Source organism: Falco biarmicus, chromosome 7, assembly GCF_023638135.1.
Source record: "Falco biarmicus isolate bFalBia1 chromosome 7, bFalBia1.pri, whole genome shotgun sequence".
NCBI classification, from domain to species: Eukaryota; Metazoa; Chordata; class Aves; order Falconiformes; family Falconidae; genus Falco; species Falco biarmicus.
In genome coordinates this window covers 12,792,481-12,815,642 of record NC_079294.1, presented here as the reverse complement: position 1 = coordinate 12,815,642, position 23,162 = coordinate 12,792,481, and the positions used below count along the sequence as shown (strand labels likewise).

At 38.4% G+C, this 23,162-nt stretch overlaps 1 protein-coding gene across 1 annotated transcript in view; it reads left to right on the top strand.

Moving 5' to 3' along the window:
• Positions 1 to 23,162, top strand: part of NPAS3 (neuronal PAS domain protein 3) — a 613,103-nt gene that overhangs the window by 115,412 nt on the left and 474,529 nt on the right. The window lies entirely within an intron of this gene.

Sequence of the window (23,162 nt, the reverse complement as noted above, 5' to 3'; positions counted from 1 at the left end):
TTCCTGTTTCTGGGCAGGATGCATTGGGTGGACTGCTTTTGGTCTGAACATACAAATTTTTCAGCAAAGTGGAAGCTTGGAAATGTAAACTTGAAATTAGTAAATGTTCTACTTGTTAAATTTGCAAGTCACTCTGTGCGTGAACAATATAGAATATTAATAATGGAATATATTGTGTGAAACCTGTTCCTTTTAATTGTAAGTGGATTTCTAATCATAGTATCTATATTCAACTATGGAAAACAATGGAGATACTTGTATATTTTGTAGTCAAAGTTTTTTTCCCTATGGAAGAGACAAACAAGCAAACAGAAACCACCTCTGTAAACATTCTAAGCAGATCTAGCAGGATAAAGTACTCCTGCTACTGTTCTGTTCTTAGTACTGAAAATTGAGTGGGTATACTAATTTGAGATTAGTTTTACAAGTCATAGTTAAGGCATTTTGCTAAGATGCTGTGGCTGAATTTCACTTACCACAGCCTGTACTATATGACTGTTTATCAGTGCTGTCCAATATATGTAGTAAGGCAACTTTCATCACTAAATTCAGAACATTAAACAATATTATGTTTCAGATTTCTATTGACAAAAAAAGGGTGATCTCACAAAATAATTTCTCTACATAAAGTCTGGATGAGTTGCCAAATCATAGATCTGGCTATAAACTCATTGCATTCTGAAAAAAAATATCTTTTTTCTTGAATAACTGAAAGACAGTTTTAGTTTAAAGATTGTCTCGGGTAAGCCATAAAAATAATAAGTGACCATATTGCCTCCCAGCTACATTGTACTTGTGCTAATTTCAAGTCCAAATCATCAAGGAGTTCAAAAGCGAGTGACATATTTAATTTCATTTTGACTTGAACGACAATTACAAAGGCAATCTTTTGGTTCTTTTCCAAAAGTATACTACAGTACAGCAAAATAGGGCTGCTATTTCTACAGTTTGGGGAATGCTAGATAGTAACTAGGTACATTACGAGACTTGGCAAGAGGTAATTTTCATTAGCTTTCAGTTATTAGACAAGTTGTAAGTTGCTACTATTGACAAAATGCCAATAATGTAGTCATATATCAGGCATCCTTTGTTTAGAGGAATGTCGATCAGAGCCCACTCTGGAAATTACAAAGTGGATGAGAGAGGTTGCTTTTGGATATAATTTGATAAAAATATAACATAGTAATAAGTATTGATTACCTAATCTAATTTTTATTCATTAAAACCTTTAAAAAGTATTTTATTAAAGAGTCAGATTGTTCTTTTGTGTAAAAATCCCGGATGAGGGGTAAGAACCTTTTGAAAGCATCCTTCAGAGACTTCTTGCAGTTTGTTTGCACCAGGAACCATTCAAATCATTCCACACCCTTCTTTCACCTTATCCACCCAAGCCTCGCTGCTTCTTGACAGAGATTTGTAGCATTCATTCTGCTTCTTAGATGACTGATGCCTTAGATGGCTTACATGACTCAAATTCCCTGGCAGCAAACCCTATAGAAGGCTAGGCTGGCAGCGTGTTATTGGCTGTACAGTATTACTGGCTCAATCAGCATTTCTTATTTCACCAAGCTATTTAGGCAAAGAGGAAAATCTGTGTGTAGTGAGTGGATCTGCAGGAAATGCCCAAGGATGTGACCATTAACAGAGATAGGCTTAATTGGTTTCTAGAATGTATAGTGCTGGCCATTTGTCTTCACAGAAGTTTAGTCACCTGAACTTCAGGCAAATACAAATATTAAAAGGGAAATATATCTAGCATTTCCGCTGTTTTGCAATCATGTGCTGAGTTGTTTTTTTACTTTTTTCTTTTTTTTTTTTTTTTTTGATTGCATCCTTTGTTTCACAATTTAGGAAACTTTTTCAGTGGACTTTGGCCACAAAAACAGTTAAACCTCAATTTAGTAAATCTTTACTGGTTTTCTAATTGACTTAATTGACTATTGACTAGACCATTGACTAGAGAAGAGCAGCTGCATGATTGTGGTTGAACAGGCAAAAAAATATGTAAGTCAGGGAATTAATTGCATTTTGTTTGATATTTGATACTATGACCTTTACAGGTCCAGTCATTTTAAAAGGCCACCATTTTGCTTCTTGCTCAGCAAACCCTTCCTGTAGAACAAAGTGGTTTGGGCCGCCACTCCCAGGCAGGACTCCTGCCACACCAGGCTCCAGTGTGCTCACAGAACTGTAAAACTGGCCCTAATAATCATCTTCAAATGCTATGTCTGCATTCAAAAACTTCTCCAACATTTTGTTCACTCATGTTTTGAAATTATGGAAGTTTAAACCAGCATGTCAATTACTTCAGTTCTTTTTGGGGGGTTGATGTGGGGTTGGATATTTTGTGTGAGACAACTATTTAATCTATATATTTGGTTACTTAAAATGGTTAATCTATTTTTCTTTTGTTACTGTTTAAATTGCCCACAGTCAGTATGCTCCAGATACTTTGCACTTGCTTGATGTCTTACAACTAACAAGCTACTTCACACGTTATCTGCAAATCAAGTATTCCTACCTCTGTGAAAGAGTGAAATTCATCCTGCATTGGATGGCTTTCCAAAGGCCTGCATATCTTTAAAATCCTGCTTAAGCCCTCAAATAAACTGTAAGCATGTTTTTAGCAAAGCATAGACGCAAACTGTGTACTAGATCTCTGAACACAGTGATTTTAACCTAGACATGTATGAGCTTGCTGCTGTCCTCATTGAAGCCAGAGGCTGAAATTTTTGTTAGCTTCTGTAGTTCAGATTCAATTCCTAAATAACTCTTTGCAGAGACAGAATAATTACAAATGTTTCTGAGCTCAACTTGCAGGGCACTGTTGATGCTGGTGCCACGTGCATGACTTCAATGCAGTTCGCTGAGCTTGCACTTTACACTGATATTTCAGAGGTATGTGTGTAACAGTGAAGTCAGGGAAGCTCAGTGCTGCCCACAGGAAGCAGGTAAATCAGTTAATGAGGATCAAGAAAAGCTCTTTCTGTTTTGTTCTTTTTGTTGCTGTCAGTAAAATAAGTATTTATCCCAATTAATTCTTGCAGCTAATCAGACCAACCCGTCTGAAGTGGCTGGATGGAAAGAAAGTTTTAGAGTAGGCTTGATTCCTTTCGAGCTGCCTAGTTTGGCTTTGATGATGATCATTCACACCGATACAGGAGCTAACTAACTAGTCACAGTAAAGACCGAAACAGAGATCCAAGTGTTAATCCTCTGCCATTAAAGCAAAATCTGAGCTTGCAGGTGAATGGTATGTGTGTTTTTGTTGAAGTAGGCAGTGATGAAGGTGTGGTCCCCTTTCTGGGATTTGTTAACGGGAGTCGCAGGGGTCAGGCAGAGCATGGTCACTGAACACTGCACTGTTCTTAAAAGCTTCAAGTGAGATACATGCTTGACAGGAAGTAAACTACATAGTTTCTCTGAAAAGTTAAGAGTTTTTTCAAGCCCTTGATTTGTTATCTTTCTCACTGTGTTTTCCAGTAGCAGGTCATGGGGCATAATTGGCTATTGCTTCCCTTGTGAGCTTCACAGGCAGTTATGCTGACAGCTCTCGAGTTGCCTCTGGGTCTGTCATACAGTAAAGCTGCTGATGGGCTTTCTGTGTTGCTTACCAAGCTACTGTGGATTTAACCGTGCCTCCTCCCGAGCTGTGATGTATGATTGAATTCCCTTATTTAAGTGGAGCACACCAAGATCTTGAGACTTCTGTACTTCCGTCGCATCAGTGGATACAAAAGCAAAGATATTGCTGTACTTAGTGCCACTGCTTTACTTCCAGCGTTTCCTAACAGTAGGGATTTTACAGAAAGAAGTGGTTGGAGTTATTAGTGAGCAGGTAAATAGGAATACTGACTCGATTTTTTTACGTTATTAGTAGAGAATAACAAAACACTAGAGCTGCAGATGTCTTAAAAGCAAGATAGTAAAAAGTTATTTACTTGGGAAGAAAAGGGGAAAAAAAAAGAAGCAAAAAAATACTGTGTTGAATTTCATTACGCAAGGAAGAGCATAAAGTTAAATGGAAGGAAAAAGGAATTAAGTAGTTTGCAAATGCAACTGGTTTTCTGGTATAGAAAATTCTTAAGAGAATTTTGTGATATACAAGAGTATAGAAGTCTTGAAAAATCAGGGATTTGAAATAGCTATTAACATGTTTACTGTCTTGTGATGGTAACTTATTTATTTAAGAGCAGTTTCCAACTGTATCAAATCTGCAACAAAGCTACTGAATCTCCAAAAGTAACCTCTGACTGTTGTTTGGTTTTTTTTTTAAGAAGAAGGTATATTTAAAAAATGCTGTGACAAATCAATATAAAAATGTATTTAAAATTACAAGTACAAATAGAATGTTGTTCTTGACTGGTTTGCTTATATTGAAACTATATTATTTTATGTGAAGTATGTGTAATAGAGCATTAGATTTGAAAACTCTGTGTTGAATATTATTTCTGACAGCCTTTTTTAGGGTCACTAAAATTCCAATAATTCAGTACAGAATTGAAGTCGATTCCAGAGAAAAATTTAATATAGTCTGCTTGCCTGCCAGCTTCAACATAGTTCTTGAGTATTGAAATGGTTTGACACATTGAAATATAAAGTGCATTTGTCATATCTATTGGTGGAGTATTTTATGTGATCACATCTAACAAAACTCAAGTCAGAGTAAAACTTAATGTTAGTCTTCTGGTTTTACCCCCTTCTTCTAAAAAGAAAAAAAATCATTAGGGAATATAACCTATTGTTAGTAATAAAAATACAAAGTTTTATCTGGCAATGTCATATTGATCCTCAACTAATTTCTGTTGTACACTGTTTATTTTAGTGGTTTTATGTAATACAGATGATGTTATGTTGCAGTGATGTACAAGTGTTCTATAAATGTTCATTTATAAAATTTCTGGATCCTCTTTGTCTGTTCCTGTACAAGCAATTCTGCATTTTACATGCAAAGGCTTTATGAATATCCTGAAGAAAGATTAACTTGTGATGACCACTGTAACATAAGTTCATGAAAATTAATATTTTTTCTTTTTTTTAAACATTTGATTTACCAATTACCTGCTCAAACAAGAACAAAGAGAGTAAAAGGCAATGGGAATGTACGCTATCCTAATACTTACCAAAACATCTTCATGTTAGCCCAAGGCTTGATTTAATTTCTGTGGACTTTGGGTTAAGCTCATGGTTCATGTGGAGCTGAAGCAAGATGCTTAGGCTAAGACAGGGGTGTAAATGAACAACTCTGAACAGATCAGCCCTAATACTAAGGCAGCAGGAGCCTATGTTAATGGCTTGTCCATATATTTAGTGCATGGAGTCTTTAGAAGGATAACAATGAAGGTGTTTCATAAGTGTAGGTGCCCAGTTTCATGACATTATAGCTGCTTGATGTTAAACATGGACTTAGTGATTACATTAGATTTACAGATGACCTGAAAAGCATGTATAGTGTGTGTTCACACACTATAGTTCATGTCATTATATAATGGGTTTGGTTGGAAGGAACCTTAAAGATCATCTAGTTCCAACCTCCATGCCACAGGCAGGGACACCTTCCACTAGACCAGGTTGCTCCAAGCCCCAGCCAACCTGGCTTTCAACACTTCCAGGGTTGGGGCATCCACAGCTTCTCTGGACAACCTGTGCCAGTGTTTCACCACCCTCACAGTAAAGAATTTGTTCCTAACATCTGATCTAAATCTACCTTCTTTCAGCTGAAAGCCACTCCCCCTTGTCCTGTCACTACAGGTCCTACTAAGAATTGTGTCCCCACCTTTCCTGTAAGCCCCCTTTAAGTACTGAGCAATCTCTGTAAGATCTTCCCAGAGCCCTCTCTTCAGGCTGAGCAACCCAACTCTCTCAGCCTGTTGTGATGGCAGAGGTGCTCCAGCCCACCGTTCTTCTTTGTGGCCTTCCTCTGGACTTGCTCTGACAGGTCTGTGCCCTTGTGTTGGGGGCCCTAAGGCTGAAAGCAGTACTCCATGTAGGGTCTCATGAGAGCAGAAGGAGAGAATCACCTCCCTCAAGCTGCTGGCCACAATTTTGATGAAGCCCAGGATATGGTTGGCTTTGTGGGCTGCAAGTGCACATTGTCAGGCCATGTTGAACGTCTACCAGCACCCCAAGTCCTTTTCCTCAGGGCTGCTCTCAATCCATTCTCCAGCCAGCCTGTGTGCTCTGCTGCCTCTGAAAGGTCACAAGGGACAGGAATTTCCCAGGGAGGAGGACAGAGCAAAGGTTCCTTCCTGAAGCTCATGCCTGAGGATAGACTTGATCATAAAAATAGTTTCTTAATTTTTTTTTTTTTACCTGACCTTCAGAGGCAAAAATGACAAGGAAAATACCATAACCGCTCCACACTCTCAACATACGTCCTTTGATAACTTGATGGCATTACTTGCAGTAAGTTTGCTTATTGTTTGCTAGTTGACGATATTTTTTTCTACTAGATATTTTAGTGGTCTTCAGACTTCTAAGTATAATATTCCAACTTAAAGCATTCCCATGCAATGCTTCTCAATTACCATTGGAGTCTACTGAAAACGTTTGGGTTTTGTGGTTGGTGTTTGTTTTTTTTTGTTGTGGTTTGTTTTTTTTTTTTGTTTTGGTTTGGTTTGGGTTTTTTTGGTGGTGGTTTTTTTTTGTTTCTGATTATGAAAGTAGGTCTTTTGGACCAATAATGTATTTGTTGTATAGAAAGATATACACAAATGACCTGACTCAAATATTTTTCCTTGTAATATTACACAAGGATTACTTTCTTTGTGGAGTTTGAAAAGTACACACACTAATAGTGCACCTTAGTACAACCTGGCATACACAAGTTGACATGAATTTGAGGATTCAGGTTGCTTGCCCCATTTTGGGGGGGGGAGGGGGGTGGTTAACAAGTTATAAGCAGAATATACATATTCATTATTAAACATTTCTGTGCAATAATGGAAGCATATTGAAGAGTGAACTGTGTATTTTGGAGGGGCTGGGAACATGACAGGGGAACTTTCAAATAAAACTTGGTGGACCTTTTTGCTGTAAATTTGAAAGTAAGTCCAGAAGGCTGAGCTTAATATAACATGTGACAGGTGGCCTGCATTTGCCTGGAGAATTCCTCTAGGGCAAGACAGCTCAGCAAACACATAAATCCTTTTTTCTCTGTTATCTAGTAGCACATTTAGTTGCCATGGGAATTTTATTTATGCAGCAGATCCTCTGCAGTTCAGTTTGTGCCTAAAGTTTAACTGTACAGCTGTTACCGTAAATACTACATGGCAATATTTTCAAAACACAGCACCTTTGAACAAAAAGAACATGTCTTCTATTATTGATTTTGTTATGTTATCAAAATACCATTTTGATTACACTAGGATAGTGTTTCCCCAAAAGCTTCCTAAGTTGATCTAAAGCGTGCACCTCCTCTAGCACCTTGCCTAATAATTATTTATTTACTTACAAAAAGACATCCAGCATTTTATCTGAAGACTGTATTACAGCAAGTGAAATTCGGTAACTTGCAGGAGAGAACTTCATATGAATACAAAGTGCACATATAGCGCTCTGCTCACTTTCAGGCTATTGGTTTGTCTTATTTGCTAGATGTAATAGAATATTAACATAGATCTTATTTTAGATCTTTTATTTCTGTATTTGTAATTCTGCTTTGTTTGGCAGGGACACGTGAGGAGTTTTACATTCATTGGCTCTGGTCTGATTATTAGAAACAAATTAGTTTTAATCCTGATTTGTGCAACAACAAATAAATCACCAGAGTTTTCTTTGTGCAAAACAGCATGGGTTTATGAATGAAAAATAGAACTTGTGCTTTTTTAGGATTGAATGGATTATCCAAGAACTGTCTGTATCCTGACTCATTCTCTGTAATCTCTAGATTGCAGAGTATATTAACTAATGGAAATGAAAATAAAGTTACAGTGCCGAGAATTCAGCAGTATCTTGCTATTGATTGGAAAGTATCCCCTGTATATAAATGAAATATTTACTCTTTCAAAAGAACTGTGGACAATTTATTCTAAAGTACTGTTTTATATAAATACAACTGTGATCAAAATACCAAATTCAGGATTAAAGATGAAATTTTAATGTTAGATTTTAATGCAATTTTTTTGGGCACAAATCATACCAGTTTAATGTCAAACCATGTTCCTGCAGTAACAGTTATTAAACAAGATTCCTGGTATAAGCACACAACTTCCAGGTATTTCCTCTTTCAGTATAAACTGTCTGAATATTCAGAAAATAAATTCCAGCAAGATTAATGGAATAAATGTTTTAAAGAACAACAGTTTGGAGATCTTGAGTTTTGCTGTTCAGATGGTGGTTTTGGTTTCTTCAGCTTTTTTGCCACTAATCTTGATGCTAGAGAACAAAAAAGCAACCTCCACCTGCACAAATTTATTTTGAAACTTACTGTGTGTTAAGCCAGGCTGAATGGCAAATGCGTATAACATAAAGAGCACTTTTATTCCCTTTTCACTGGTAGTCATTTAAAAGTAGATGAGAGGGGAAAAACGAATGTATTTGCTAGAAGCTTTACTCATTGCCTGTGAGAAAAGGAGTTTATTGTCTGGCTGACTGATGGATGCTGTGTGGACAAAGCCTGGCCAGGAAATTTTCCTGGCCAGGATTTGAGACCTGTTCATTTTTTATTTCCCCACAGTACTACTGGTTGTTAGACATGTGGTATGGCGAGCTAGGTCATTGGTCTTAGAGGGCTGGAGCTGCAGCTTTGATATCGTGTTGTGAGTGTTTTGGTGGACTTAATGCAAAGACATTTTTGCATGTGTAAGAGCTTACTAAGCTGATATGCAGTCACATATAACCATACCTACTGTAACAGGTACGAATCTCAGTTTCTGAATGTAGCACGTGAGATCATACGGAATACGAGGATAGGCTCTTCTTGCTTTGATATTGACAGAGAAGTTGTCTGTGATCCTCCTTATATCTGAGGTGCTTCTCAGAACTGTCCATGCAAGAATAATTGTGGATGTTACTCAGCAGCAACATTTATAGTAGACTGGAGGATGAAGGACTACAAGTATTTAAGTGTGCAGGGAGTGAACGCGTTGATCGGTCCTGCCTTTTCATGGCATTAGGACTTCTCTAAAAAGGGCCTTTCTTCTTTTTCAGGTGATGGGGGTTGACAAGATTTTCTGACTTCAAGGAAAACTTATTTATCTGGCAGATCTTATTCAAGGAAGAATGAAAGATACCTTCATTCCCATTGCATAACTACCCTCATGGTGCAAAAGCCTGGGGTGCTGCAGTTACTTTAAAGCAGGGGTCCTCAAACTACAGCCCGTGGGCCAGATACGGCCCCCCAGGGTCCTCAATCTGGCCCACGGTATTTTCAGAACCCACTCACCCCCCCTCCCGCCAGGGGCTGGGGGGGGAAACCAACCAGCCGCAGATGGCTGCCTGCCACTGCATCCGCACGCCGGCCCCCTGGTTAAACAGTTTGAGGACCCCTGCTTTAAAAGAACAGACAATGGTAATAGGAATCCCTGGTTGGGAGCTGAAACCTGACCACAGAGAAAGATGGCACTCTTCGGGAGTTACTCTGAGAAAATGGTGGGCTCGCCATCTGTAGATGTCTTCAAATTTAGATTGGCTAACTTTCTGTCGGATATACGTTAACCAGCTGGTTTCAATAGTTATTGGTTTTAATAGAGCAGTTGAGAAACTGTCAGCTGAAACTCAATGGTGATGTAAGAAGCCAGAAGTAGATAACCTGACAAGTCTTTCTGGTCTTAAATTCCGTTATCAATGAGCTTTTACAGGGGTAAACTAGACTGTTCTTACACACTTGTAGATTTTTCTGAATGTGATCTGATCACAGAAGAGGAGAGCCTTTTTCCTTCACATGCCACAGAGGGAACATACTGAATTTCCAATAGTCCATCTCTGAGAAGTGAAGTCTAATTCATATTCTCATGAAATTTCCAGGGGATGAAATACCCAAAGCAAGAGGCATATGTATTATTTTCTCTACATCAAAATGGCATTTTTTTTCATTAATAATATGGATATGTTTCTCTCATAATTTGGGGCATTTCTTTAATGGAATTCACACATTGAATGGGACACTCAGGAATCAGACACCATTGCTGCTTTCAGTCCAGATATACTTAGATATGCAATAATAACAGCACACAGTTATTGCCAGACAACTTAGTACTTCTTATCTAGAGGTTTTGAATCATAGAAGGATAGAATAGTTTGGGTTGGAAGGGACTTCTAAAGGTCAGCTAGTTCAACTGCCCCCCTGCAATGAGCAGGGATGTCTTCCACTAGTTCAAGAGCCCTGTCCAACCTGAACTTGAAGGTTTTGAGGGATGGCACATCTACCGTCTCTCTGGGCAACCTGCTTCATTCTTTCACCACCCCCATCACAAAAAATTTCCTCCTTATATCTAGTCTGAATCCACCCTCTTGCATCATTACCCCTTGCCCTGTTGCAACAGGCCCTGGTAAAAAGCCTGTCCCAGTCTTTGTCATTAAGCCCCCTTTAGGTACTGGAAGGCTACAGTAAGGTCTCCCTCGAACCTTCTCTTTTCCAGGCTGAGCAACTCCAGCTCTCTCAGCCTTTCCTCACAGGAGAGGTGCTCCATCCCCGATGATTTTTGTAGCCCTCCTCCGGGCCCGCTCCAGCCTGTCTGGGTCTTCCCTGCGCAGAGGGCCCCAGAGCTGGATGCCGCACTGCAGGTGGGGGCTCAGCAGAGCTGAACAGAGGGGCAGGAGCACCTTCCTTGACCTCTGGCCACACTCCTTTTGATGCAGCCCAGGGTACGGTTGGCTTCTGGGCTGTGAGTGCACTATTCCTGGCTTATGTCCAGCTTTTTGTTCACCAGTACCCAAAGTTCTTTTCAGCAGGGCTGCTCTCATCTGCCAGCCTATATTGGTACCAATGATTGCCCTGACTCAGGTGCAGGACCTTGCACTTGGTCTTTTGTTGAAATTCATGAGGTTCACATGGGCCCACTTCTCAAGCTTGTCCAGGTCCCTCTGGATGGCATCCCATCCCTGCGGCATGTACACTGCACCACTTACCCTGGTGTCACTGCAAACTTGCTGAGGGTGCACTTGATCCCATTGTCTGTGTCATTGGTAAAGATATTAAACAGCACTGGTCCCAATATGGACCCCTAAGGGACACCACTCATCACTGATCTCCATCTGGACGTTATTAATGTAGGAATTTATGTATTACCACTGATTCTCTCTGGCTGAAACTGTAAATTATGGCAGCAGCTCAGATTCTCTACAATCACAGGATAGAAACAGAAGAAAAATGTTTACTACTGCATATTTTTCACAAAGAAGAAAAAAGCTGTAGACTCCTCATAAATTTGAGAAGACTCTAGTTTTGCATTGTATAACCTGTTTATGTAGTAAAACTCCAGTAAAAGTAGGACATTTATTTTTTGAAAAGGTACATTCAATGATGGAAACCCTAATAACAGTCTTTTTGAAGCCCTGTTATGTTTAAGTAGAGGTTTTTGTTACTATAGGCTCAATTATCTCAACAGAGATCTCAATAGAGAGCTTATCTCAGTAGAGATAATTGATGTGCAATAAAGAAAAATAAGACAACTTTTATGCATACTTGATGTAGTGACTTTGCAAAATTAAGTAACATGCATTTTGAAATATTTTAGTAATTTCCACTCTACTCCTAAAAATCTTAAAAGTTAACTCAAAAACCTTTTTCATTTTTTTATTTCATCTGTACGTGAAAATGCAGTAGCTTTCAGTGGGTGCAACACCTTAATCAGAAACTGAGCATTTACAGTGGCTAAACACAGTTAATGAGTGCTATTTCTGAGTTTCCTGGTTATTAATTTCTCTTAAAACGTGTTATAAAATAGTAATTTCTTAAATTTCAGTTTTCTTTTTTAGTGGTATGTGTTGCTATTAGAGGAGCTGGTGAAACAAAACTTTAAAATAATTAAAACATCTACATGAAGACATTCATGCTTCCCCTCACTCATGTTTTAACACTTGCTTTCTCAGTACAGTGTAGCTTCATACCTAAAGTTGAGGGGTTTTAAAGGGTGTTTGCGTGGTTTGTCAATTTTTTTTCTCTTCAGGTATTTGTAGTTGACTGAACTGCAGATATTCTATGTTAGATTAGTCAGAGAGAATGGAAAATTAACAAAATTAGGGTCGGTTTCCCCAAGGCAACAGAAGCTTTTCACACCATTCTGCTCTAGCAGACCCAAGGTACTCAGTGATAACCTCTAGGGGTAATGTTGGCTGGAAATATTAATTGCTTCTACACATAAACACTGGCAGGAGATACTAAGAAGGGAAAAACGTGAGGAGAGAGTAGGTTTGGATCCTGGACCCTGTGACCATCCTGTAACAAAAAATGAGAATTAAAAAAACCCCAAAACACCACCACACCAGAAAACTTGCAGAACTCCTGCCTTTTCTGAGCTCAGTACAGATCCATGGTGTTGACTGTAAACACGTGAATGCACATACTGCTGTCTCCATTACACATTACTGTACCCATTTAGATGCCAAGGTTACCGCTTTTTTAGTGCTAGTAGCTGACAGAAGAAACCAGATTTTGAGGGTTTTTCCCTTGTTATGTGAAAGGGTGGTCATGAAAATCATGGTGCTTAAAATATGAAAAATACAGGGAGAAACCTGCAAGTCAGCAGCCTGTGTGCAAAGTAATTGGGATACAGGAGGATGGGAGGAAACACTGGTGCCAGTCCTCTCTCTCAAAAGCTGTGTACTCTCTTTCTTTCTTTCCACCCCCCCCACCCCACATTGTTTCTCTCCCTATTACATCAGTGTGTCAAATTTAATTGCATGCTTTACAAGAAAGCTAGAGCTTGTGTCTCTGTTGGGCAGTGAGGATTGCTCTTGATCGCTTGGAACACTGTTGATAACCTGTTCTCCAGTTAGAAGAGGTGGAAAGACTTAGCTTGTGTGAAAACTCTGGGGGAGGTCCTTACTGGGCCAGAAGCTGCCGATGGTTGGATCTCTGTCGGTGGCGTTTGGGGTTGCTATTTCAGTACAACTGCTCTCCTTCAGCAACCATGTTTTCTCCCTTTCTGTCTGATGTTTTTACTTCAGCAAATAATAGTCTTCCTTTCTTGTTCTCCAGACCCCAAAGCCCAGTTTTCTATTTACTTTTTCTCTTCGCCAAATCCTTTGAGAAAGCTAAGTAGTATTCTTCCCATTTCTAAAGGGTGTTTATTCCACCAATTTGTTGGCCAGAAAGGCTGAGAACAATTACTTTTCAGCTTTATTTATTACTACTTTGGTGATAGAAAGGAAGAATAATATTTTTAGAGATATTATTACTGCTTTAACTGTCCTTGAAAGGCTTAAGTATACTTTTTACATTAAAAAAGATCAAGTATACTACAATGTTACTCATTGTTTCTCATATTCAGAGCCTGAAATCTCTAAAACATTGAAGTTGTGTTTAATCAAATTTTACCTTTTTATAAGATAGAAGAAAAATGCTGAATACATGCACTATAAAGATTATATAAACCTATGGTTTGCAGTTCAAAGCTTGTGATTTACTAGTATAATTTTCTATTTTCCTTGGCTTTGTATGTCTTATGATCTTCTATCAAATACTATTGCTCTGAAAGAATCCTACTAATCACTGGCAATTTCATTTCTTTTGAATAATGATTATTTTTCTTAAAGTTTCTTATAACTAGTTGAAAATTTATTAACTTTTTTATATTGGCGTTTTTTTTTTTGTTTGTTTGTTTTTGTTTTTTTTGACGAGTCTTGCATTCCTGAACTTGTCACTTGACAGCACACTCAAGGAGTTTGACTTAGAAGCCAGTTTGGCTTTGAGGGTGTGGCACCAAGGACACGAAGTTTGTATATTACTTGAAGACTGAGCGCTTTAAGGAATGTATAAGACTGTAAGCAGCACACAGGGACACCAAGCCAAGGAGGCTACGGTGCACAGTTCCTCCTGGTGAAATCCTTGGGAGAAATCTGTGTTTACATACGTGAGATACATACATACAACTTTTTTTAATTCCACATGATATTAATTAATAAGAGTTCAGCACATACATTTTATGAATGTATACTGTGTAATTGTATAAATCATATGGTTAGCTCTAGAATGTTTAGAAATATTCAAGCACTCTTACTGGTAGTATTCTTATCTTCCTGCTACCAGATATCTTGCTAAATAGCAATGATACATCAGAAACAGAACAAAAAAGATTTCTTCTGTGTGATTTTATTTGCCTGTTCTTCACTTAGTTGTGCATAAAATGCGTTGAGGCTGTGGGCTTGTATTATTGATGTCTAGAGAAACTTACTGAATCATTTTGTTTGGGAATTATTTATCATTTATTCTGAAAATACAAAAGTATTATCAGCCATTTTTAGAAAAGAACTTGTCAGATTTATATTTTTATTTCTGTGCACAACTTAAGCTTGTTGGAGCAGCGGCAAGGCTCGCTTTTGTCCTACTGCACTCATCCACTGAATCTCACATTTTGATATGAAGAGAGTGTTCGTAATTAACTACGAGGACGTTTGGGTGACTTTAAAATTAGCACTTAAAATATAATTCTGATATTCCTTACTAAGTGTTTCATCCTGCATATTTATATTTTATTGTTGGTTGCATGGTTGGTAGTGCACGACAGGACAGAATATGGAACAATATGTTGCCTTGTTACAACTTCATAGGTCTCAGTGGAGTTTGAAGTTGCTCAGGATTAGGACCCATACCTGTACTGTTTTCTCACTTGTACAGCTGTTGCTACTTGCTTCTTTTTCATTTGGAAAAATGGAGATTTATAAATTTACATAATCTGATCTACAGTCTGTACAAACAGAATTTCAGATGCTAATTTTCACTTGTTTGTTAATCAGAGGTTTTGAAAAGGCAATGTTAGTGTATTATTAATAACTTTAAAGTACATCCTGTTTATGAGGTAATAACCTTCTGTCATGGGCTGAATTGACTTTGAGTTTAATTAGCTCAAAATTTGTTTAATATGGAGTTAATTAACCTCACAATGGCTGTGGAAGAGTTTTGGTCTTGTTTTGTTTTATACTGAGCCAAGCTTCAAAAGATACAAAGTAACAAATGATAGATGTGCCCTAAGAAAAATATATGTAATACGTGTTAAAAAAATTCAGAAGTATAAAATCAAATTTCACTATATAAATCAGAAACTATTTAATTAGATCATTTGCCTTTTTTTTTAACCCTTATTACTGTCCAGTTTCACAGATTTTATTCTCAGCATGAGAATTGAGAAAGGAAAATAAGGCAAGGAAATGGCATTATGTCTGTATGTCTGCACACATTATAGAGTTTATTTGATTTGAACTATTATAAAGAGTAAGTTAATGCATTTTTAATAGTAGTGTGGAACAGAAATACTTCTGTCTACTTTGAAACTGGAGTGGTTGTTATAAAACGCCAAGAGAGTGTATCACTGTTTAGAGTAAAAAGATATGGCTGTAGTATCTTAGTAACAAACTAGCACAAATGGTAGTGATTAAATGCATGGGAGTTTGTTACATGAATCTAAACTAACATTAGGAGTCACAGTTTTTTATATCGGTCTTTGAAACAAATTCAGGTATTGGGAGATGTTTCTGCAGCTGTTCAGAAAAAGAAAATCAGGTTTTGTGTTTCTATGTTGTATGCAGCAGTTCAAACAAGAATCCGTTTGAGAATCCCATTACCTGTGTTATATGTGTTATACAGGAATCTTCTGTTTTTGGAATCTAAACGTCTGTATAGCTTATTTCTAAACCTGTTACTGTATTCTTAAATGTAATGGAAAAGTTCAGTGCAGAGTATTTTTGTTTCTGACAGATACTGGATCACAGTATTATAGGACAGCTCAGGCTGGAAGGGACCTTGGGAGGTCTCTAGTCCGACCTCCTGCTCAAGCAGGGTCAGCTGCCAGGCTGCTCAGGGACTTTTTCCAGTCAGGTCTTGAAAACCTCTAAGGATGGAGATGCTACAACCACCCTGTACAACCTTCAGCACTGCTTGACTGTCTTTGCAGTGAAAAAGTTTTCCTTTTTTATCTGGTCTGAGTCTTTCATTTGTACTTACACCTGTTGTCCCTCACCGCCCACCAGGTACCACTGTGAAGTGCCTGGCTCCATCTTCTCTGTGCTCTCCCCACAGGTATTGGGCAGGCTGCTCTGGGTTACCCACCCCAAATCTACCTCTTTTCCAGGCTGGACTAGCCCCAGTCCTGTAGCCTCTGCTGATAGGGCAAGTGCTCTAGCCCCTGATCATCTCTGATAGTCCTTTGCTGAACTCCTTGAGCTGTCCAGTATCTTTCGTGAATTTGTGAACTAAAAACTAGACAGAACATCTAGATGTCATCTCCCAGGGCTGAGAGTAGATACATAATCTATCCTCTTGATCTACTGGCTGTGCTCCTGACAGTACTGCCCAGGATGCTGTTGTGCAGGGGCACACTGTGAGCTCACATTCAGCTCACTGCCCAACAAGACCCCATGGCCCCTGGCTTTGTCTGTGGGCAATTTCACAAGGTTCTTGTTGGCCCAATCCTCCAGCCTATCTGGGTCCCTTTGGGTGACAGCCCTGCTCACGAGTGCATCAAGTGAACCCCCTCAGTTTGCTTTCATCTCCACAGTGACAAGAGACCACTGACACTTTTCCCAGGTCACTGATAAGAGATGCTAAACAGCCAAGTCCTATGATAGACCCCTGTGGTGCTCCAATCAACCTCCAAAATACAGTACAACTCATTAGCCACTAACGTCTGAGGCCAGCCATCCAGCCAGTTTTGGTACCCATTTAATTATTTTTAATTTTTTACTAGTATATTTTGAAAAGAACAGTTTTCTTGGATAGCAACTGGATCTACTGTTACTGCTGTCAAATGAGAGACTGTTGCCAAAGTATATTTTAAAAATTACTTTTATGTGTGCTTTTAAACAACTTTTTATATTATTCAAAATTGACTGTTCCAACTTCAGTGGACAATTCTTGAGTTCATAATCTCATCATCTGGTTACTTCTGATGAAGTGCCTTATGAAATCAAGAGCAGTATTCTAGAATGGCTTATAAATACTGTAAAGTGCACAGGAATTTTTGGCAAGCTTCATAAGCTGTATGAACAGGACACTTAAGGATTGCCAAATTGTTTTTTTCTTTTCGTTCTGTTGAACACAAATGGTGTTCAGAATGTTTCAGCATGGGCTAAATATGATGCTTCAGAAGTTCAAGCCCAAGCAAGGGGGTGGGGAAACTCCAATTAGCTTTTTCTAAGATGTTAACCTGACAACAGATACATTCTATACCAGGTCTACAGCACAAAGGTGGGAGGAGAAAATAAGTAGTTTTGGACATGTCTGTGATTAAACCAAGTTGATGCTATTTTTATCAAACCAAGCCCTTATGTGTTGTTGGTGTTTCAAGATTTGTTATCACTCTAAACCCCAAGTTTTTTAGCTCAAGCAGAAGTTATGGATATGGTATGCAAACTGCTTGGCAGAACCTTAAAACCTGTACATTCTGGAGGTCAGAACAGATGGTTATAATTGTCCTAGTTTTAAAATGGATTAATAAATCTTCAATTGTATTCCGCTTCTGTTTTATAAGCAGAAACTTGTAAGGAAACTTACAAAGAAACTAAAATATAAAATAGAAATTAAAATTATTAATGAACCAGACTAAATCCTTTTTGTTTCCTCATTACTCCTTCCTGGCTGCTTCTGAAGTGTTCAGCTTAATTTTGTCTGCATTAACTGTACTCTTAAACAATACTTCTTGAACAAAGTCCTTCAACAGAATGTGGGAAGTCTTTAGTGAACCTCCAAGAGGCATAAACCACAAGAAACCTGCAAATATTTGCAAATGTAAATTCCAGCATCTTGATTTGTGTGTTGGAATAAAATGTAAATCTCAGATGGAAAGCATTTCATACGGATGGAATTTCTTTTAGTGTGTGAAAGCCATGAAGAACTGTACTTGCTCTGAGGGAGAAGTAATAAAAACGTTTGCAAACTCTATGGTTGTCTATTGCAAGAACCAAATTGTAATATGTTTTTACAATTTGTGTTTTATATCTCTTAAAACATAGCCCTATCACCCAAATGTAGTCTCCAGCTAAGGACTGTGTTATATTATCATTAAGATGTTGCATGGCTAAAGCAGTTTTCCTTGGGCCCTGATGTCCTGGTAATCGTTGTTCTTGACAGTCAGTATTTTCCTTCCTTGCCAAGTTATAAGCCCTGACTTACTGGTATCCAGACACAAACTTTATATGTGCACAGTCTCAGTGGTCTGTATCAAACCCATGTCCAGTGTTCTATTAAATGCTTAGATAACTGGGCTGAATTTATGCCTTCCCTAGGAGGTATCATCGTACAGGTTAACTAAAATACTGGGGGGAAGTGTTGAAATTAATTTCTTGTTTCAATTCTCATTTAAATATATTTTTTTTTGGTATGGCTTCCAATGCTATTAACTGTGTTTTCCTTCTGAGGTTGCTAAAGGAATTTTCATCTCGTAAACAGTAAAGATCTTGTAAATCTGAATAAAACTTACAGACCGTAGACAAATGTTTTGGCTAAATGCTCATTTCTACAACAGTGAAGAAGACATTCCATGCAGCTGAAATTTTTTTCTGCAGAACTTTGTTTCTTGTATTTTATTCATAATGCAAGAAGTATACTGGGCTTTCTGACAGGCACCATCTCAAACTAGTCCAAAGCTGATGGGTTCATCAGGCAGTGTTATATTTGGGGGGTGATTTCACATCTGCCAATACAATAGTGCAACGTGCACTCACAGACCAGAAAGCCAACCGTACCCTGGGCTGCATCAAAAGGAGTGTGGCCAGAGGTCAAGGAAGGTGCTCCTGCCCCTCTGTTCAGCTCTGCTGAGCCCCCACCTGCAGTGCGGCATCCAGCTCTGGGGCCCTCTGCGCAGGGAAGACCCAGACAGGCTGGAGCGGGCCCGGAGGAGGGCTACAAAAATCATCGGGGATGGAGCACCTCTCCTGTGAGGAAAGGCTGAGAGAGCTGGAGTTGCTCAGCCTGGAAAAGAGAAGGTTCGAGGGAGACCTTACTGTAGCCTTCCAGTACCTAAAGGGGGCTTAATGACAAAGACTGGGACAGGCTTTTTACCAGGGCCTGTTGCAACAGGGCAAGGGGTAATGATGCAAGAGGGTGGATTCAGACTAGATATAAGGAGGAATTTTTTTGTGATGGGGGTGGTGAAAGAATGAAGCAGGTTGCCCAGAGAGACGGTAGATGCGCCATCCCTCAAAACCTTCAAGTTCAGGTTGGATGGGGTTCTGAGCTACCTGATCTAATGGAAGATGTCCCTGCTCATTGCAGGGGGGCAGTTGAACTAGCTGACCTTTAGAAGTCCCTTCCAACCCAAACTGTTCTATCATTCTGTGATAGCTGGGTCTGATGTTCTAGAGTTCTATTTTCAGGTTGTTAGGGTTAATGCTTGTACGCTGCCTTTGGGGCCAGATTAATCTTTGGGTTGATACTGAGATTCCTTTCTGTGCTGGGGACATGCTAAATCACTTGTGGGTTAAAGCAGCAAACCCAGACTGTGCTCTTATTGCCTGGATAAGTTCCCTGGAAAACATTAAAAAATAAGTTATGTTGATTTTCTTTATTTAAATTCAAGTAAAAGGAAGGTTTTTCATTTTGTGGCTCTAGCTTTAAGCTTAACACCACCTCCATTTTTGATGTAGCTTTTATGTGTATATATTATTCGCAGTACAGGATTACCACTTCACTATCCATATTCCTGTTGGCATCCGAAGTGTCCTTTAAGCATCACATTGGGCAGATTATTAAGACTTCCTACTGTCATTTGAAAAATGAAACCATACTTTGTCCGTATTTATCCTTGTCTGTTTGTGAGAAGCTGGCTCAGGGTTTTATCTCCTCCAAGCTAGACAACTATAATGCTTTGCTCACTGGCCTGCCAAGTGGTCTCATTACCAAGCTTGAGCAAAACTCTTTTGCCAGAGAAGTGTATCTTGCAAAAAAAGACAGCATATCTCCCTAATCCTAGCATTGCTGCATTGGCTACTCAGAAACAAAGGATTGATTGTGAAGTTGACCTGTCAGCCCCTTCATGGTCAAGGTCCTGAATATATCTCCTGATTTAATTTTGAGATATATCGCTTCCAGGTCTCTGTGCTCTTCAGTGCCCTCTTAGTGCAAGTTCCAATTACAAAACTACAAACCTTGCGTGATGGAGGATTTTACCATTATGCCCAACAGCTAAGGAATAAGCTGCCTTTCTCAGTTTAGGAAGCTCATGCTCTTTGCTTAAATCTCTTCTTCTGAAGATTTGCTTGTCTGTCTTTTTCCTTTTTTAGTGAGTAACATTTTATACACCATAACTCAGTCATTTGGGGACTGTAATATATTCTATGCTGCTATGCAGAATAAAGTGGTAATTGTAATTTTAAGTAGAGCTACTTTAGATTTTTATTTTAGTTGGTTTGAAAAAAACCATTTAAAAATAAGTTGTTATTTTTATCAAAAGACAAAGTGGTTAATAGGAAAAGATTCTTACATTTAGAAGAGAGCAAAGAGGAGTGCCTCAAGATTACTGCATCTTCCAGTATCCAATAAGTGGTTGCTTATTTGGATTTGGAAAGCTCAGAGCCAAATTTAGCTATCTTCCCTTTACTTAAATATTTTAATTCTCAAGCTGTTGGCTACTCTGGAGTGAGGCTTTCTAAGTCACTTCAATGATGAATGTGTTGTTCATGTAACTAAGGTTAATTAATGCTTGGACCTGAAATTAGATCTGATACATCTTGCTATAGACCATATGCTGTTCTAGAGTAAATACCTGTATCTTACCTCCTTTTGTTATATGGTTGGAGAAAATTGAAAACATTCTAGTTTTCGTCTCAGCGTGGAAGGAGAAAAATATTTGAAAGTTACAGATACTCCATTTTCATATAAAGAGACTGATTTACTTTTATTAACTAGTGGTCCTTTGCAGAAAATAAGTGGATTATTTTAGCATTTAAATTAAACATTAGAAATTAAATTGTTAAAATAGTTTAACTCCTCCAAAGTGGAAGAGTGTCATGGTCAAAGAAAAAACCCCACCACCTTTGTAGCAAATTTCCAGATGGATAGAAAAGGGGTAAGATGGCATTTCTTGGGGGCTGTAGTAATATGGACACAAAATGATGACAACTTGGATGAGAGTTTTAACCATTTGTATCTCAAAGATCTCACATAGAAAGAATGGGCAAGATTTAGGCATAAGCTGAATGTGACAGCTTATAAAAAGACATGCTGAAGCAGCTGTTATAGAGGCAGAGGAATAGTTATGATGATGCAGTAATGGAAGAAGTGAGAGGGCGAACAGGAAGCGAAAGCTTTGGAAAAATAATATGGTCAGTGTTGAAGAGAAAGTAAGGAGTGGAGATAGCCTGCTGACTGAAGGGATTAGAGATTCTGGTGAGGAGTGTTACAGTCAGTGCATTTGTGGAAGTCAAATGGAGATTGTCTAGATGGCAATTTTAAATTACGTGTTCCATACTTTGAGAAGAACAAGAGACGGGGTGGCAGGTGGAAAGGTTAAGAGAGTAACTGAAAGTTGTCTTGTGGCATCAAGGTAAGTGCAAAGGACAGATGCAGGAACACCAGCATCTTTGCTAATAAGCATATATTGCACTACAAATAGAACAAACCATAACAAGTCCTGAACAGTTTGATGCATTGCACAGTAAACAAACTGGGAGTTCTGCAGGACTGAGCAGATCACTGGGCAGGCTTGGTGGGAGAGGTAGGAGGTAACAGATGGTTCTTCTCCTCCTCCCAAGAGGTGCTGCTAGTTTTGGTAGCGTTCATCCTGTGCTACCTGAAACAGCGGTACTTGCTGGTGTCTACCTGCTAGGCATCCTCAGGGTGTGTATTTGGCAACAGAATGGTCAGCTCTTGCCAGTTATTTATCAGTTCGGTTTTTATCAACAATGGTTTCATTTCAAAAACCTATTGACAGCCTTAGATACACTGTAGAGCTGCAACAGATTTTGTGCAGCTGCAGCTACTACCAAACCAAAGAGTTTAGAAGTTTCTGCGGTGCCCAGGTGAGCAACGGGGAGGTTTATGCAACAACAGAGACTGAGCCTTAGCTCTGCCTTAGGCTAAGCAGAACTACAGGAAGGCTTTTGCGGTATTAAACCTTTTTTGGCAATACTAATGAGGCTAAAAAGGGTTAAATTTTACATAGTACAAATGTATATGATATTTATATATTTATATGTATTTTTTAATAGGAAAACCACATGTTTTTCTATTGTGTCAGGAAAGAAAGGAAGGATTGTAGGATTATGGAGAGAAAAAAAGGAGGCATTTTCAGTGATGTATCTGCTTCTGTTAAACTTTGGCTGATATTTATGTGGAATTTCTACAGTCGTTTTCTTTTATGTGCTAATATGAAATCAAATTCCCTGCTGGGTGGTAGTGATGGGTTAGGGGTTTTTTCTACAAATTAGTAATTATTTGTAAAATAAATAGCAATTGTTACCCTTCTGCTAGAGAAGGTGAGAGAGGAGGAGGAAATTAGATCTTGTTAAATGGAAATGTATGTGCTATCTCTAAATAACTGAAAATACAACCCTCGAAGAATTTAACTGAATGATAACTGTACTATAACACATATAAGCACCATTAATGCATAAAAAATATGGCTTAATGTAAAAAGTTTTATCAACACAGTCTATTCCAATCACCTGAGCTTCTAACAGGTTAATTTATTGCTTTTCCCCCCGTGGATTACAAATAAAATATTGTAACATAGGAGGTATTAGAAGTCTTTTGTCAGCCAACTGAGCGCAAAGTTTCTGCCAATCAAAACAACACGTATAATTAATACAAACTTATCCACTTCAAGTTACAGATATTTAAGGCAGATATGAAATGTTAAATTATTGCAGAAATCTTTGTGTGTATTATGTATACAAAATAAATTTTACATAGTACTATAAAGTAAAATTGTTCTCAGTTTAATATTGCAATAAGTAACCATTTGGAGAATCCAGGTCATATTATAACTTCCTTTTTTTAAGCAAAAAAAGGTGACACCAATTCTTTTGTTGTTTGACTGCTCAAAGTTCAGCTATAATGAAAACAAGCA